We start from the raw sequence: 16,869 nt of genomic DNA on the forward strand, positions 1-16,869 counted from the left end.
AATTATTTTACTATTCAAGATGCCTGTTTTAACATGACCGTCATGGAATTTATTGCCTTGTTCAGGAGAGACAAGTGGGAGTAACAAAGGAAAAGTTTGAAAAATGTTGCAAAGTGCCAGGCAACAGCCCAGACCCATCGTGTGAGAGGAAAGTTAATGACCACCATTTGGAGAGCTGCATAAAAAGCTGATGCTGTATGCAGATGACACCATGCTCCTATTGGGAGACATGTCATGGGGGTCAAAGGTTTGGCCAATACTCTGGTTTAGTGATCAACTGGACCAAATCGTCCCCTCATGAAGTTAGATAAGAAACTAGACCCACAATCAGTATCCCTAATGGATATCCCTGTATCTTCTGAGTTCAGATATTTAGGTGTACAGGACACACCCAACCCTCTGGAATATATCACCTTGAACCTGTCCCCGTTAATAAACGGTTGCCGGGTTTAGGTCAAGGTATGGTCCAGATTGAAACTCTCCCTGATAGGTAGGCCAAACTTGATCAAAATTATCCTAATGCTACAGATCCTATACATACTCCACAATTCTCCGATGGTTGTTCCAATGAAGCAATTTTGCATCATTAATTCAATTTTCCGGTCTCTCACCTGGCACAATTCGACTGCCAGATTGAAACTGGAACAGTTACAGCGACCTAAGGAGGCAGGTGGGTTAGCTCTTCCAGACACATGGCTTTACTATCTGGCCTCACAATTGCAACACATAGCCAGAATTCTCAGCCCCGATAAAGATCTGGTATTGAACTTGGTAGACTGAATGGCGCAATGTCTCCGGATTGCCACTGGGGGGGATGTTGCAGAGGGCCTGGAAGTATAGCAGTTTGCTAAATGAAAAAAACTGTATCCCAGTTATAATTTGATGCAGAAAGTATGGAACAAAGTCAGGGAATTACAACAAGTTGAGGGATACACCAGGTTCAGACCAATATGGGGGAATAAGCGGTACATGGAGTTGGAGAAACTACAATATAGCATGAAATGGAAACAATATGGGATTACTCATATGACTCAAATATTTAGGAATAGTATGCTCTACAGCTAGAATTTGGAATCCCCTCACTCATGTTATTTTATTTCCAGCTTCAGCATTCCATTAAGGTCCAACTGGGAATTGACTCTTGAACACAGAGTCCCACGCCAATTTTCAATTACATGTGGGAGGTGACCTCTTACAAGGGGTTCATCTCCTGTAGCTACTATATGTTACTCAATAAGTCCCTCCCTGACAGCAGCGCAGCGGTGGTATCCAAATGGGAAAGATGTTGGAGAATTTGAGGAGGACCCAAGGGAGGACACTCTTGTGGCAGTTCCCCTGTGTTCTTTGAATGTGGCCCAAAAGGTTATCCTAATTATATGTGCCTTTACGTGTCCACTATACGCCGGCTACCCCAGATGAGGTCTCTTTAGACGAAACGTGTTGGTACAAGCACTGCTGAAGGCATTGCGTTACCCACAAACCTCAATTTTAAGTGCTTGATCCACTTTCTAAATGTGAGTGTTTCCAATTTTCTTTTAATATTTTTTTGATGTTTATACAGATTCACACTATGTGGTATATTTTCTTTTTTGGTCATGCTATTTTGAATACTTAAGAGGATTTTGTCTGAAACGTTGACTGCTTCTGAGGACTGCTGCTCAGTGACATCTCTTGACCACTTGAATTGTCTAACAACTTGATCTGGAGCCTAGATGTGGAGGTCCCATACTTTGGTGGTTGCACCATAAGCCTTGTTGATTCACTGAGCATATGCCCATTTGAGTCTTCTCACTTCGGTAAGCCTCCTCACTAACTGGTGGTGGTTCTATTGTCTGTCTCTTCACCACAACATTGATGTCACGTGGAATCCCACTTCTAGTTACACAATTTGTTTTCACCGTCTATTTAACCACTTGCTTACTGGGCACTTAAACACCCTTCCTGCCCAGACCAATTTTCAGCTTTCGGTGCTCTCACACTTTGAATGACAATTACTCAGTCATGCAACACTGTACCCAAATGAATTTTGTGTCCTTTTTTTCCCACAAATAGAGCTTTCTTTTGGTGGTATTTGATCACCTCTGGGGTTTTTATTTTTTGCGCTATAAATGAAAAAAGACCGAAAATTTTGAAAAAAAACGCATATTTCTTTGTTTCTGTGACAGAATTATGCAAATTATTAATTTTTCTTCATACATTTTGGCCACAATTTATACTGCTACATGTCTTTGGTAAAAATAACCCAAATTAGTGGATATTATTTGGTCTTTGTGAAAGTTAGAGAGTCTACAAGCTGTGGTGCGAATCGCACAAAATTGATCACATCTGATGTACTGGTGGCCTATCTCGCTTCTTGTGACCCAAACAAGTCAGGAAAGTACAAATACCCCCCAAATGACCCCTTTTTGGAAAGTAGACATTCCAAGGTATTTAGTAAGAGGCATGGTGAGCTTTTTGATGTTGTCATTTTTTTCCCACAATTCTTTGCAAAATGAAGATTTTTCATTTTCTTTATTTTTCTCCACAAAATTGTCATTGTAATAGGTTATTTCTCTCACGTGGCATGTGTATACCACAAATGACACCCCCCAAAAAATTCTGCTACTCCTCCTGAGTATTACAATACCACATGTGTGGGACTTTTTCGCAGCCTGGCCACATAGAGAGGCCCAACATGCAGGGAGCGCCATCACGTGTTCTAGGAGCATAAATTACACATCTAACTTGTTGACTACTTATTACACTTTTGAAATACCAGGACAATGACACGTGACACTGATGACAGATGGCACTGATACGTGGCAATGATGACACTTATACGTGGCACTGATGACACGTGGCACTGATGACAGATGACACTAATATGTGGCACTGATGACACGTGGCACTAATACGTGGCACTGATGACACGTGGCACTAATACGTGGCACTGATGACACGTGGCACTAATATGTGGCACTGATGACACGTGGCACTAATACGTGGCACTGATGACATGTGGCACTAATACGTGGCACTAATACGTGCCACCGGTGACAGATGGCACTAATACGTGGCACCAATGACACGTGACACTGATGACAGATGGCACTGATAAGTGGCATTGATGACACGTGACACTGACAACAGATGGCACATGACACTGACAGGTGGCACTGATGACAAATGGCACTGATACGTGGCACTGATGACAGATGGCACTAATACGTGGCACTGATGACAGATGGCACTAATAACACGTGGCACTGATGACAGATGCCACTTATACGTGGCACTGATGACAGATGGCACTGGGGACAAATGGCACTGACAACAGGTGGCACTGGGGACAGATAGCACTGCGGGCAGGTGGCACTGGGGTGGGGTGGATTGCACTGGGGTGGATGGCACTGGGGCGGATGGCACTGGGGCGGATGGCACTGGGGCGGATGGCACTGGGGCAGGATGGCACTGGGGCAGGATGGCACTGGGGCAGGATGGCACTGGGGCAGGATGGCACTGGGGGGGGGGGGCATGGCACTGGGGGGGGGGGGTGGCACTGGGGGAGGATGGCTCTGGGGGAGGATGGCTCTGGGGGAGGATGGCACTTTTTATTAAACTTTTTTTTTACTTTTTTTTTCTTTTTTACACTGACGGCTGCTGCAGCCGTTCTTCTCTCCCCTCTCACACGCTGTCTGTGTGAGGAGGGAGAGCGGCGCTGAGAGATGATCTCATATGTTTACATATGAGATCATCTCCCATTGGACACGCCGATCACGCTGTAAACGGCCGCTGTGATTGGCCGTTTACAGCGATCTGTGTTTGCCTGTCCCCGGGGGACACGGCAAACACAGAACTTCCGCGATGCGCGCCCGCGGCGGCGCGCATTGCGGAAGTAAACACCAGGCCGTCCAGGGACGGCCAGGCACGGGAAGCCGCCCGCCCTAAGGCCGGCATTCGGCTATAGGGCGGGCAGGAAGCAGTTAAAGACTGTTTTGTTTATGTTTCAAAACATTTATATGATGGCACATGGACTTTAGTTTGGGTGTGAATTTCACATCTCTTTTTCATTATCATTAGTCTTCGCGGTCATTGCACAGTGTACATTAGTTTGTATATACATTTTTTTTTTTTTTTTTTGGAGCGCTGCACAAAAGAAATTTTACTTTTCACTATATGCCAGCTAGAGTAGTGAGAATGGGGGTGTGTGATGATCCATATTGTACTAGTTGCATGAGGGATCATGGCAACCTGATACATATGTTGTGGAGGTGCCCCAAATTGCACATATATTGGAAGGAGGTGGTAGGGATTATTAACAGAGTATTTTAGATTCATCTCATAGAACAACCTAAACTATGCCTGTTGGGAATTATAGAGGACATTCCCGTGGAGGAGACCTCTAGACTAGCCATAGCTAGAGCCCTTTTCCAGGTCAGGAAATTAATTTTGAGGCACTGGAAATCGACAGATTCCCCCACCATGAAGGAGTGGCTGACACAAATGGGCGGCCCCATAAGACTGGAAAAATGCATCTACCAGCAAAGGGGTAGTGTAGAAAATGTGAAAAACATTTTTTTTTTTAGCTTTTTGATTCTCTGTCTTTTTTTCTTCTCTTTTACTTTGCACGAGGAACACTCAATAGCACACCCACCTATATTGATCTAATTTTTAGCTTGCATGAATTGTTTTACAGGACTGATAAGCCCTGTTCTAACAGTAAGAGAAGGATATATTGGAGTATGTTTTACCTGGCTATGTACTGTGAGTGGAACTTTTGCAATATATTAAATAAAATGTAATTATAAAAAAAAAAGAAAAAAAATCCAACAAATGTGAAAATGTGGGCACCATGGCTAGCTGTTCCTGGTTTAGCCCCTGTAGACCTAATTACGGACCGCTTACTTCTGGAAATTGGCTGCTGTAGTTCAGTTACTCTGTGACAGAGTATATTCCATTGTTGCAACTGAATCTTATGCGGATGTAATGTGATTATGTGCCGATGGTGTTGAATACTAAATGCAAAGTGCTTCAGCATAATATGTACCCATATGGAATTCTGTACTGTTTCTCTATTATTGATTTTTCAATAAAGTTTCTTTTGATTTTATAAAAAATTACCAGCACTGATTTATCGCAGTTAAAAACATTTGAGAGAGAAGATTGTGCCCCCGCTTGACCCCAATTGGGTCAAGGGCGAATCCAACACTCTGCGATCTTGAATGGGGTAAAATGCTGTTAGCAAGCTTTACTTGAAATTACGAGATTGGTTGAATTTGGGACAGGCGTGTTTCTGGATCAGAATTCAGCCAAAACTACATAGAGTGTCTGACAAAATTGGCAGAGAGTAAAGGACCTTCCTTCCTTATATGTTTTGCCCGAGTGTAGTAGTGACATCTCCATGTGGGTCTCCATGTCCCGAATGCTTGGACCGGACTTCCCACAAGTGATAATTTCCATTTCCCGAACCTTTCAGCCTGTGGAGCCATACACACCACCTCATGTGCGCCTGCCAACTCTATCCACTCAGCAAAAAGAAAGAGGGATTTTGCCATAATCCTTGAAAAATTTTACAGAGAATTCAGCGAAAAGGGTACCTACGCTCAATGATACTCACTGTTCTCAGGAATACTGTATATTGTTAACTCTCTTGTTAACTCTCAATTTGCAGAATTGTAAACATGTTGTGTAAACGTGTTGTGTAAAAAATAGATTCTCAGTCTCAATCCTTCAGAGTGAAGTGTATTGGCAATTTCTTCCCATCTGACTGATTAAACATAGTTCAATCATTGAATCATTAATTTTAGGTTTACTTTTTTTCCATATAATTTAATTTCTATGCTATGGCGTCCCCGAACTTGTAGTGCCCTGCTCCCCCCCCAGGGTCTAAAGCCAGGACTGTTTAGAACGAGATAATTCAAATGATGTAGCTCTGGTCATATACAACTACATCTGTCACTGCATAATATATTTACCCGAGTCACTGAAATGTAAAAGGCCATGTTTTCTTAAATATCTTAACACAGATAGCCTACAGCAGAAACCATCCGAGATGCAATATATATTTTTCTCCTGCAGACCTATTAATACACCTCAGCGAGTTACAAAGGAGATCTATAGACACATGCGACTACAGGCTTAACTTGCCCTGCTACCAGCAATCCTGAAATCATCAATTTAGTGAACAGCTTTTCTCCTCCCCTCAATTACTTGGAATGTAGAACACTATCAACACTTGATATTGAACCATCTACAGGGAAATATCGTCTTTCCTGAATTTTCAATAAGATGTAATCCCTCTGAAAAAGAGGATTTCTGAGGTGAGGGCCCAGATCAATTTTGAACAAAAATTGTATATGGTAGAAATGTACAGTGAATCTTCAAGGGCTTAATTAAAACTACCAATACTTTGCTACGCGGCTCAGGAAGAACACCAAAGTGCGTGGGTTATGGTGAGGTAAGGCTTGACATCAGGAGCGAAACCACCTGAGGCCCAACCAGACTGACCTGCAGTGACAGAGGACTTAAAAGAAAAACAGCTATGAAAACACGGTTGATATTATTTTCATATTCCACTGATATACCATAGGAAAAAAAAATGAACATCAATGAAATTCCCATATTTCACAGAGGATGTGACCTTTACTATGCTGTGGTAAAATTAAACTAGGAAAGTGATGACTATGTGTCCCTTTAAATGTCAAATGTGGATGTTGCTCCTTTTTTTTATTGCGATAGAATCTGCAGCGCTCTCCACAAGATTAAGTTGTCAAAGAAAATGATCTGTGTATCTGTGTGAATTTCATCTTGTTGCAATGTCTATTGCAATATGCTATATGTAATATTTATAACTGTAGTACATGTAAGTGGTGATTTTACGCTCTCCTCTAAGCAAGCATAGTGATGCAGAGACTCCCCAGGCACAATGCTGCTTCCAATTTACTCTCGTTCAGACTCTTCATTTTATGTGGTACTGAAAATTACAAAATAATAAATTAAGCCCTTTATCTTCTTCAGGTCATGCCTCATCAAAGCAAAGTCCAGTGAAGCAAAGGCACACAACAACCATCAGCTCCCTACTGACCGTGTGTGCTGAATTGTGGGGTCTGTAACCCTTTCACGGTAAGAAAGAGATTTGTCCGTTACAAGATTGTTGAGCGGACTGAAATAATGAGAGTCGGGATAAATACAAGTCATTGTTTAAAGATGCACTTTTCAACTCCACCCTGGCTTAATTATGTGACAAGGGTTTAGACGGTTTGCAATGGGACCCTTATCAGTGTAAGGCACCTACTACCAGCTATTTTCTTTTAAATGATTTGAACTTTAATCTATTAACATAAACAGGCTCTAACTTATGTGGCACACAGTGCACAATTCTACAACTTCAATGACAATGGAAATTCACAATGCGCATTACTACATTGTTAATGCATTACAACAATCAATTTTAAAGATTACCCTCTTTCCCAAGATAAATCTCGGGAGTTTAATGCTGGAACTTTCTGTCTTATGGTGATAAGAGGGAGTAATATACATTTAAACTGTGTCTCAGTATGTGGGCCATGACATAAATAGTTGTAAATATAAGAGTTATTTTCTAGTTCACCAAAATATCTCCAGTTAAAAAATGTATAGGCATTGTGTTTTTATTTTAACGTGTGTATGATAAAAGAGCAGTAAAATTTAAATATTCTTAGCGTGTTAAAATGTATCTATGGTCAAAATTTAAAATCAAATATTCCACATTGCATTTTATTTATAGCCTACTTCTTTTAACCACTTGCTTACTGGGAACTTAAACCCCCTTCCTGCCTAGACCAATTTTCAGCTTGCAGCACTGTCACACTTTGAATGCGCGGTTATGCAACACTGTACCAAACAATTTTTTTTTTTTTTTTTCACACAAAATAGGGCTTTCTTTTGTGGTATTTAATCACTACTGGGTTTTTTTTTTTATTGTTTGCTAAAGAAACAATAAAAAAAAAAACGTTTTTTGCTGTTTGTTATAAAATTTTGCCAACAGATAATTTTTCTCCTTCACTAATGGGCGCTGATGAGGCTGCACTGATGGGCACTGAGGGGGCACAGATGAGGCTGCCACTGATAGGTGGCACTGATGAGGACTAAAGTGCACTGATAGGCAGCACTTACAGGTAACACAGATGGTGAGGCACTGATTGGCAGCACTGGTGGGCACTGATTGGTGGTATTGGTGGGTCCCGATTGGCGACACTGGTGGGCACTATTAGGCAATGATTAGGTGCACCGGCAGGCACCAAGGTTCCTGTAACAGAAGCCAGTTACTGGTTTGCTGCTTCTCTCCTCATGCTGATTGTGAGGCAAAAAAAAAAGCCAATAACTGGCTTGTTTACCACGTGATCAGCTGCCAGCCAATGACAGCTGATCACGGAAGTAAAGGGCCTGCTGCGATTGGCCCTTTACCCCATTCGGCTGCATCGGAGGTTTTCAGCAGTCGTGCACCAGCAGCGCGATCATGGGAGGACATCTATTGATTCATCAATTGGCTATAGCACGGGTGGAAAGTAATTAAACCTAACAACCTTGAAGTTTGTAAATGTATTTTTTATGATCCCGACACATTTTCCTTTCGATTCTGTGACACATTCACCATGTCCTGTGAATAGGCACTGCTGTGTCACAGAATTCAAGAGCCTGTCTTCTGAACTACAGAGGTGCTGAGGAGGAGGAGTTTCAGCAGGCAGAGGAAGAGTACAGGAATCACTGCGTGCAGGCAGTAAGGTACCATGGAATATGTAGTCCTTAGAAACTGAAAGTAAACAGCAGAGAAGAAGATGCAACGCATGCAGGGAATCCAGGATGTTATAGAAAGATGGCCAGCAAATGGGCAGCAATAGCAACACAAAAGGAGATTTCTCAAGTAAGCTTAAGTCAAATTGACAAACATAACATGAGTTTGTATTGCTATTACAATGGTGAGGTTTTAAACTTAACCACTAGCGGACTCCAATTGCTGGGAGGACGTTCCTGGACATCCTCCTGTTTACTTCCTCAGTGCGCACTGCCACCGGCACGCATGGGGGAAGTTCTGTGTTGGCTGTGTCCCTTGGACACAGCCAATCACAGATTGTGCTAAATGGCCAATCACAGCTGCCATTTAGCACTCGATCACAATGTCCAATGGGAGATGATCTCATATGTAAACCTATGAGATAATCTCTCATCGCCGGCTCTCCCTCCTCACACAGAGACAGCGTGTGAGGAGGGAGAGTGAACGGCTGCAGTGTCAGTGAATAAAAAAAAAGGGGGGGAAAAATAAAGTGCCTACAGCAGATGTCAGTGCCACCTGTCCCCAGTGCCATGTATAAGTGCCATCTGTCATCAGTGCCACGTGTCATCAATGCCACCTATTAGTGCCATCTATCAGTGTCACGTATCAGTGCCATCTGTCATCAGTGCCACCTGTCAGTGTCATCTGTCATCAGTGCCACGTGTCATCAGTGCCACATATTAGTGTCATCTGTCATCAGTGCCATGTCATCAGTGCCACATATTAGTGCCATCTGTCATCAGTGCTATGTCATCAGTGCCACGTGTCATTATTGCAATGTATCAATGCCATCTGTCATCAGTGCCATGTCAGTGTCACGTGTCATTGTCCTGGTGCTCCAGGGCCTTCAAAAGTGTAATAGGTAGTCAAGAAGTTAGATGTGTAATTTATGTTCCCTGCAGGTTGGGCCTCTCTATGTGGTCAGGCTGTGAAAAAGTCCCACACATGTGGTATCATAATACTCAGGAGGAGAAGCAGAATGTGTTGTGGGGTCTCAGTTGTGGTATACACCTGCTATGTGAGAGAAATAGCCTATTACAATGACAATTGTGTGGGAAAAAAAATCTAAATTTTTCAAAGAATTGTGGGAAAAAAATGACATTTGCCATTTTCCTGCACTGATCCTCTGTAATGGGGGCTCACGATCATTCGATTGCATGATTACCACAAGCGATGTGAAGCAATTTGGTCCCAACTGGTAAACCCTGTAGGGTATTATTACAGGCTTCCCTAGATCCTCTGTAATGGGGGATCATGGGCTTCTGGTAAGAAGTAATTTTATACACAACGGTGGTGGATTGAGCACTAATCTTCTCTGCACCAACGTTTGAAGATTCATTACAATTTCTGACAAACTTTTAAATTTTTTAGCTTAATTTATTTGCATGGGTGGATGCCATATATATTTTCGTTATATGTATGATTGGGCACCATTTACTTGCGTTTTTGTCATTTATTTTTCACTTGATCTATCCGATTTTGAGTTTTTATTAATTTGGGTCTTAAGGTTTTATGTTTTTGATGTGTTTTGGTGTAAGATTTACAATTCTTGCTCATAACACATATGGTTTATCACTTTATGCCAGATTTTGGATCATCTCCCAAATCAATTTGTAGGGGCAATTCATCAATTTGTATGTAGTGGTTTATATAATCATTTTTGTAGTTTAAGCGCGATTCTAGTTTATTCCAATTTTGTTCACTGTGTTGATGTTATACAGGAGAATTGCTGCTTTTAAAATATTCAGTCACTTTAATGTAATTTATGCAGTTATAGTTATAGTTGTATTTTTTTGATCCTAGCGCATTTTCTCTTAAAAAAAATAAAAAAAAGATTTAACTGAATCTGAAAAGTAAAAAAAAAAAAAAAAAAAGTCTTTCAGAGGGATGCAGCACTCTTGAAATTGCTGAGATATTGGGGCATGATCGCAGAACCAAACGTTTTGTTGCAAAACAGGGTCGCAAGAAACGTGTTGAGAAAAAAAAAAGGAAGGGTGCAAATTAACTGCCAAAGATTTGAGAGGAATCAAAACTTGAAGCTACCAGGAACCCATTATCTTCCTCTGCTGTCATATTCCAGAACTGTAACCTACCTGGAGTGCCAGAAGTATAAGGTGTTCAGTGCTCAGATACATGGCCAAGGTAAGGAAGGTTTAAACCTGACCACCTCTGCATAAGACACACAAGTTGAAACGTCCAGACTGGGCCAAGAAATATCTGAAGACAGATTTTTTTTAAAGGTTTTATGGACTGATTAGATGAGAGTGACTCTTGACAGACCAGATGGATGGCTAGATCAGTAAGGGGCACAGAGTTCTGACTTAGGTGCCAGCAAGGTGGAGGTGGGGTACTGGTATTATTACAGATGAGCTAGTTCGACCTTTTCAGGTTGAAGATGGACTCGGTCAACTCCCAAACCTACTGCCAGTTTTTAGAAGACACTTTCTTCAAGTGGTGGTACAGGAAAAATTCTGCATCTTTTAAGAAGACCATGATATTTATACAAGACAATGCTCCATCGCATGCATTGAAGTACTCCACTGCGTGGCTAACCAGTAAAGGTTTAAGTAGAGTTCCAGGTTTTTTATGTTTACTAAAAGTCAGCAGCTACAAAAAGTGTAGTTGCTAACTTTTAATAAAACGGACACTTGCCCACGGTCCAGCTATGCGGCTGAACAGGGCGTCGCTCCTCTCCCCCCTCCTCTCCGCCGGCGCCTCCATTGCCACTCTGGACACCCGGCCATGACAGCCTTCGGCTTCACGGCTGGACACGCACGGTACACGCGCAAGTTGCGCTGCACTCCTGGAGTGGACAGGCGATCTCCTGGGACCTGTCACATGTCCCAGGAGATTGCCTAGATGGGGGGCCGCCTAAGGCGAAAGGAGGAGTCGTCTTGGCGGTCCCTGGGTGGAAGGAGAAAGTGGGACAGGAAGTCCCCCTCCTAACGAAGCCCCCACTCCCCCCCAAAAAAAATTACATGCCAAATGTGGCATGTAATGGGGGCGAGGAGTGCTTAAAGCAGAAGGTCCGGTCCATTTTTGGGTGGAACTCGGCTTTAAAGATTTAAGAATAATGACATGGCTCCCTTACTTGATCTAAACCCTATTGAGAACGAGTGGGCCCTTCTTAAATGGGAGATTTAGAGTGAAGGAAAACAATACACCTCTCTGAATGGTGTCTGGGAGGCTGTGGTTGCTGCTGCACAAAAAGTTGATCATCAACAGATCAAGAAACTGGCAGACTCCATGAATGGAAGGCTTATGTGCGGGTTCCTGCATTGCATCTGTACTCGCAGGCAGTTTACACTGCTCTCTGCCAACCACTGTGGGTGTCAATATAAGATTAAGGTTCGCAGACCGCAGTGAGAACTTTGTAATAAGATGGAATTGGATCGCATGGGTCTGAAAACACCCATGCGATCTGAATTCAGTGAAAAAAAAAAAAAAAAAAAGGGTTCTGCACCATTTTGGTATGAATGCGATACAAACTGTATGGCTGAATTTGCACGGCACAGACCTTGCATGTGATGTGCACAGCAATGCGGTGGTAATCACGTGTGTGAGCCCAGCCGAATAGTTGCCCAATAATTGTGCATACAGATATTCTGAGAAAGCCCAAACCTCACTTTTACTTTCTTAAATATTCAGGTTTGAGGTTTATAAACATTTTGGATTGACCGAGAGCACTATATTTGTTCAATAATGAAATGAATCCTCAAAAATACAGCTTGCCTAATAATTGTGCACACAGTGTATATACATAGGCTTTACCTCTTGTCCAGTGCCAAAAAATGGTTGTTCTTTACAGCTCCTCCTCGCAGTGATAGTCTGGCTCACTCAAAATAATATGAGACTAACGTGGCTAAATTTATCTCAGCAGTTTTTAATGAGAGAGACAGAGATAAAAAATGGGAAATATGCCCCTATATTGCCCAATCTGCATATTTATATATCTAGTATATAGCAAAATAGGGGAAGGTCTTCAAAGTGGAGAAAGATTCTAACAAAAAGTGTGGTAGCTATGCACCGTGACCAAACCGTTCACTAACATCAATTACATATGCACACACACTAAATTGTCAAAAGAATTGGGGCACCTGCCTTTACACGCACACAAACTTTAATGGCAGTGTGTCTATGGGAATGTTTGACCATTCTTCAAGAAGGGCTTTTGTGAGGTCAGGCACTGATTTTGGACGAGAAGGCCTGGCTCACAATCTCCACTCTAATTCATCCCAAAGGTGTTCTATCAGGTTGTGGTCAGGACTCTTTGTCAGACAGTCAAGTTCCTCCACCCGAAACTTGCTCATCCATTTCTTTATGGGCCTTGCTTTGTGCACTAATGCACAGTCCACATCAGTGCCTGACCTCACAAATGTGCTTCTGGAAGAATGGTCAAACATTCTCATAGACACACTCCTAAACCTTGTGGACAGCCTTCCCAGAAGAGTTGAAGCTGTTGTAGCTGCAAAGGGTGGGCCAACTCAATATTGAACCCTATAGACTAAGACTGGGATGCCATTAAAGTTCATGGCGTGTAAATGCAGGTGTCTCAATACTTTTGGTAATATAGTGTATATACACAGACACACACAAATATAGATGTGGTACTAGAACATTAGATGACCCTGCTAAAAACACAAGAGCAACGTCCAGGCACAAGATCGATAATGAATACCTTTAAGACCAGGTTTGCGTATGTCTGCAGCAAAGCTCTATGACGTTAACAGGCAGGTCTCTTCACACACAGATTTCTGGTAAACAAAAGTAATCAGTGACGAACAATCTGGCTCATGCCACCATAAATACAATACAGCCCAACTACAAAGGCACATACACATTGCGTTATGAGGGATCATTCTTCTGGTTTACTAATGGAATGACAGGCTACTCTGTTTTACTTTACCATTTTTCCCCTCCACCATATGGATGTCACATATGCGTCCTCAGACCAGAGTAATGCTATCAAAATCATGGCTGCAGCTACGATCGTGGTATCATTTTTTAGAGTGGTGATGGAATTTCATGTAAAAGTTATCATCTTTACATGTGGCAGAAGAAGGCCCCCCCCCCCCCACCTTCTGCCACCTTTACTTGGATCTTCGTCCTCATTGGGGTGCCCGGTCCTGATGTGACCAGTCACATCATATGCACCAGGAAGAGTGGCAGAAACTTCCATTGTTCCTTCCCCTGTGTGATATCAAAAACCGGAAAAAAGTATTATCACCTTCAGTTTTGGCTTGTTTACAAGCGGTTACCTGCTTGTAAAGCATCTGATCAAACCAATCTCTGTTTAATCAGATGCTCTGGAGGGCAGAGGCGAGATCTGGGGTATAATAGATTTTACAGCTCTCTAAAGACGACCTGTCACGGCCCATGCCATCACAAGTCATGTTTGTTCATCCCTTGTGATAGCAATAAATTCAATAAAAAAAAAAATACATAAAAAATTTAAAATCACCCCCCTCATCTCCTTGTGCTCATGCACAAATGCGCACGGAGGTCCAGCACACACATATGTAAACGGTAATCGCACCATTTATGTGAGGTATTGTTGCGAACATCAGAGTGAGAGCATTAATTTCTGTGCCAGACCTCCTGTGTTACTCTAAACTGGTAACCCAGAAGGGATTTTAAAGCTTCGCCTATGACGGTTTTTAGGTACCGTAGTTTGTTGCCATTCCACAAGCATAAGTATGAAGTGTAATAGGTTAGGTATCCATTTATTTGTCATAACAATCTTTTATATTTTACCAAAATTTGGGTATTATAGTGTGTTGTGTGCATGAAAATTAATTAAAGTGTATTTTTTCCTGAAATCTTGCATTTGATAAACTGCTGCTTAAATATCGTGAGTAGGGCCGAAACAACTAATCTATTAATCGACAACTAATCGTTTTTGAAAATAGTTGTCAACTATTTTCATAATCGATTAATCGGCCTGCATACAGAAGGCATTATTTGTTTACATATCAGGAAATACAGTTCAGCTCACATACAGCTCAGTACACCCTCCATACATGTCAGTAAGTGCCAGAGAACTTGTAAATGTGTGAGGAGCAATGCCTCATGGGACATGTAGTGCTGGGCTGGAAATGAGTGGTTCTAAAGGCAGAAATTTGTTTACCTTGCTATGGGGCACGCTATACTATACTTTACAGCTTGCTATTGGGACACTCTAAAGGATGAGCCAGAAGCTTCAGTGGGGGATCCCAGAAGAGGAGGATCAGGGCTGCTCTGTGCAAACCATTGCAGGGAGCAGGTAAGTATAACATGTTTGTTGTTTTAAAAAATAAAAAATTAAAAGACTGTGTGCAGGGAAGGTCAGCATCGGAAACCAGAGAAGGTGGAGGCGGATAGACTGGAGGTAATAGAAGGCATTACAATTACATTTATCTAGTGTTGAGCATTACATTTAAAATGATTATGGCCATGAAAAAAAAAAAAAGTCTCAGCTTTTAGTAGTACTTTAATATGAAAGATTTCTATCTCCCTCCCACCCTTCATATAGCTTCATGTATGACTCTTAGTTAAAATGCCCATATATCCTACTGGTGTGTGTGTGTGTGTGTGTATATATATATATATATGTAATATATATTATTACTTTCACTCTTTCACAGTATAAATGAAGCCTGTATAGTAGCGATTACCTGCTCTTTTTGTACTACAAAGGGCCAATTTGAGTATTTTTTTTTAACCCCATCAGGACAGGAGATACAGAAAGAGAGAATTCTGCTGCTACTAAACGTCTTAAGCCTGGTTCCCATCTGTGCATTTTTTGGTGCTTTTTGCAGAAACGCACTACAGTTCATTTAACATGGTTTCCTATTGGGACGTGTTCACATCTATGTTTTTTTCAGCAGCTTCGTATTTGGAAAGGGTCAGGGAATTTTCTCAATGCAAAATGGTGCTTTTTTGGTTGAATAGACTTCAATGGAGAAGCTGCAGAAAAGAATGTAGTGTGTTTTTGCAAAAATGTGCGTTTTTTAATCTGCCTAACAACAAATTGGTCAAAATGCAAATCGCAGCAAAAATGCAAAACGCACAGCAAAAAGCACTGCAGGAAGGGATCAAAAGCAAAACTGCATAGGTGTGAACCAAGCCTTATGCTGGCCATACATGTACTGATTTTCGGATAAGAATATTCATATGAAAAATCTTTGTACATTCGCTGAATGAAAGAATGTTGTTTGAAAATTTAACTTGCTTTTAACGTTCAGTTTGAAAATGAATATAATTTCTGAACGAAAATCACATACACTGTCTGAAATTTTCTTTGACCAAGATGTTTTCTATTCTGGTCTTCGAATTCTCCCATCACTGTGGTCAAAAAGAACGTAGATTTGACCCACTAATGATTAGAAAATTGAAAGAACGTTCTTAAAATTACATTTTCTTTGAAGGAAGTCCTCCTTTTTGTATGGCCAGCATATAATATATTATAGTTCTGTCTTTAAATCAGGAAACAGTCTTTTTTTTCCTTTAAATAAAAAATTTGATCTCCGAGTCCGATATTTACCAGGTTCAACCTCTAATAGTATATACAGTATATCTCTTCTATCTGTTGTTCTCAGAGTGGATTAGAGATTTTGCTTCCTAACCATATAGTTGGTTATTTAGATTTACCAATGCACATAGATATTTAAGAATAAATTGCCTTTTTTTTTAACTTTACATATCAAATTATCACTTTATTATCCGATTAATCCATTAAATGAATCAATTATGACAATAATCATTAGTTGCAGCCCTAATCGTGAGACATAAAAAATTGCAACAACCAGTTTATTCTCCAAAAAATAATGTTTGGGGGTTTCAAGTAATTTTCTAGCAAAAAAAAAAAAAAAATGCAGATTTTTACATGCGTGAGAGAAATGTCAGAATTGGGACGGACTGGAGGTGGTTAATATTCATACAAGACAGTTCTATACACTATAGAATTCTTTGTGTATGGAAGGAGGCTTGGCACACTCAAGAGGATCTGGACCCCTACAGCCCCTCTTAAAGTGCACAATTAAGCAGAACATAGGTTACATTTCTAAATATGTAAAACCTAAGCGTGAATTGGACAAGAA

At 41.3% G+C, this 16,869-nt stretch overlaps 1 protein-coding gene across 6 annotated transcripts in view; it reads right to left on the reverse strand.

The window, feature by feature from the left end:
• The window catches only part of ZNF521 (zinc finger protein 521), a 420,518-nt gene that overhangs the window by 249,972 nt on the left and 153,677 nt on the right, over positions 1-16,869 (reverse strand). The gene's annotated exons all lie outside the window — the stretch shown is intronic.

The sequence above is a fragment of the Lithobates pipiens genome, unplaced genomic scaffold, assembly GCF_037356315.1.
Source record: "Lithobates pipiens isolate NorthernLeopardFrog02 unplaced genomic scaffold, aLitPip1_a1.2 Scaffold_19, whole genome shotgun sequence".
NCBI lineage: Eukaryota > Metazoa > Chordata > Amphibia > Anura > Ranidae > Lithobates > Lithobates pipiens.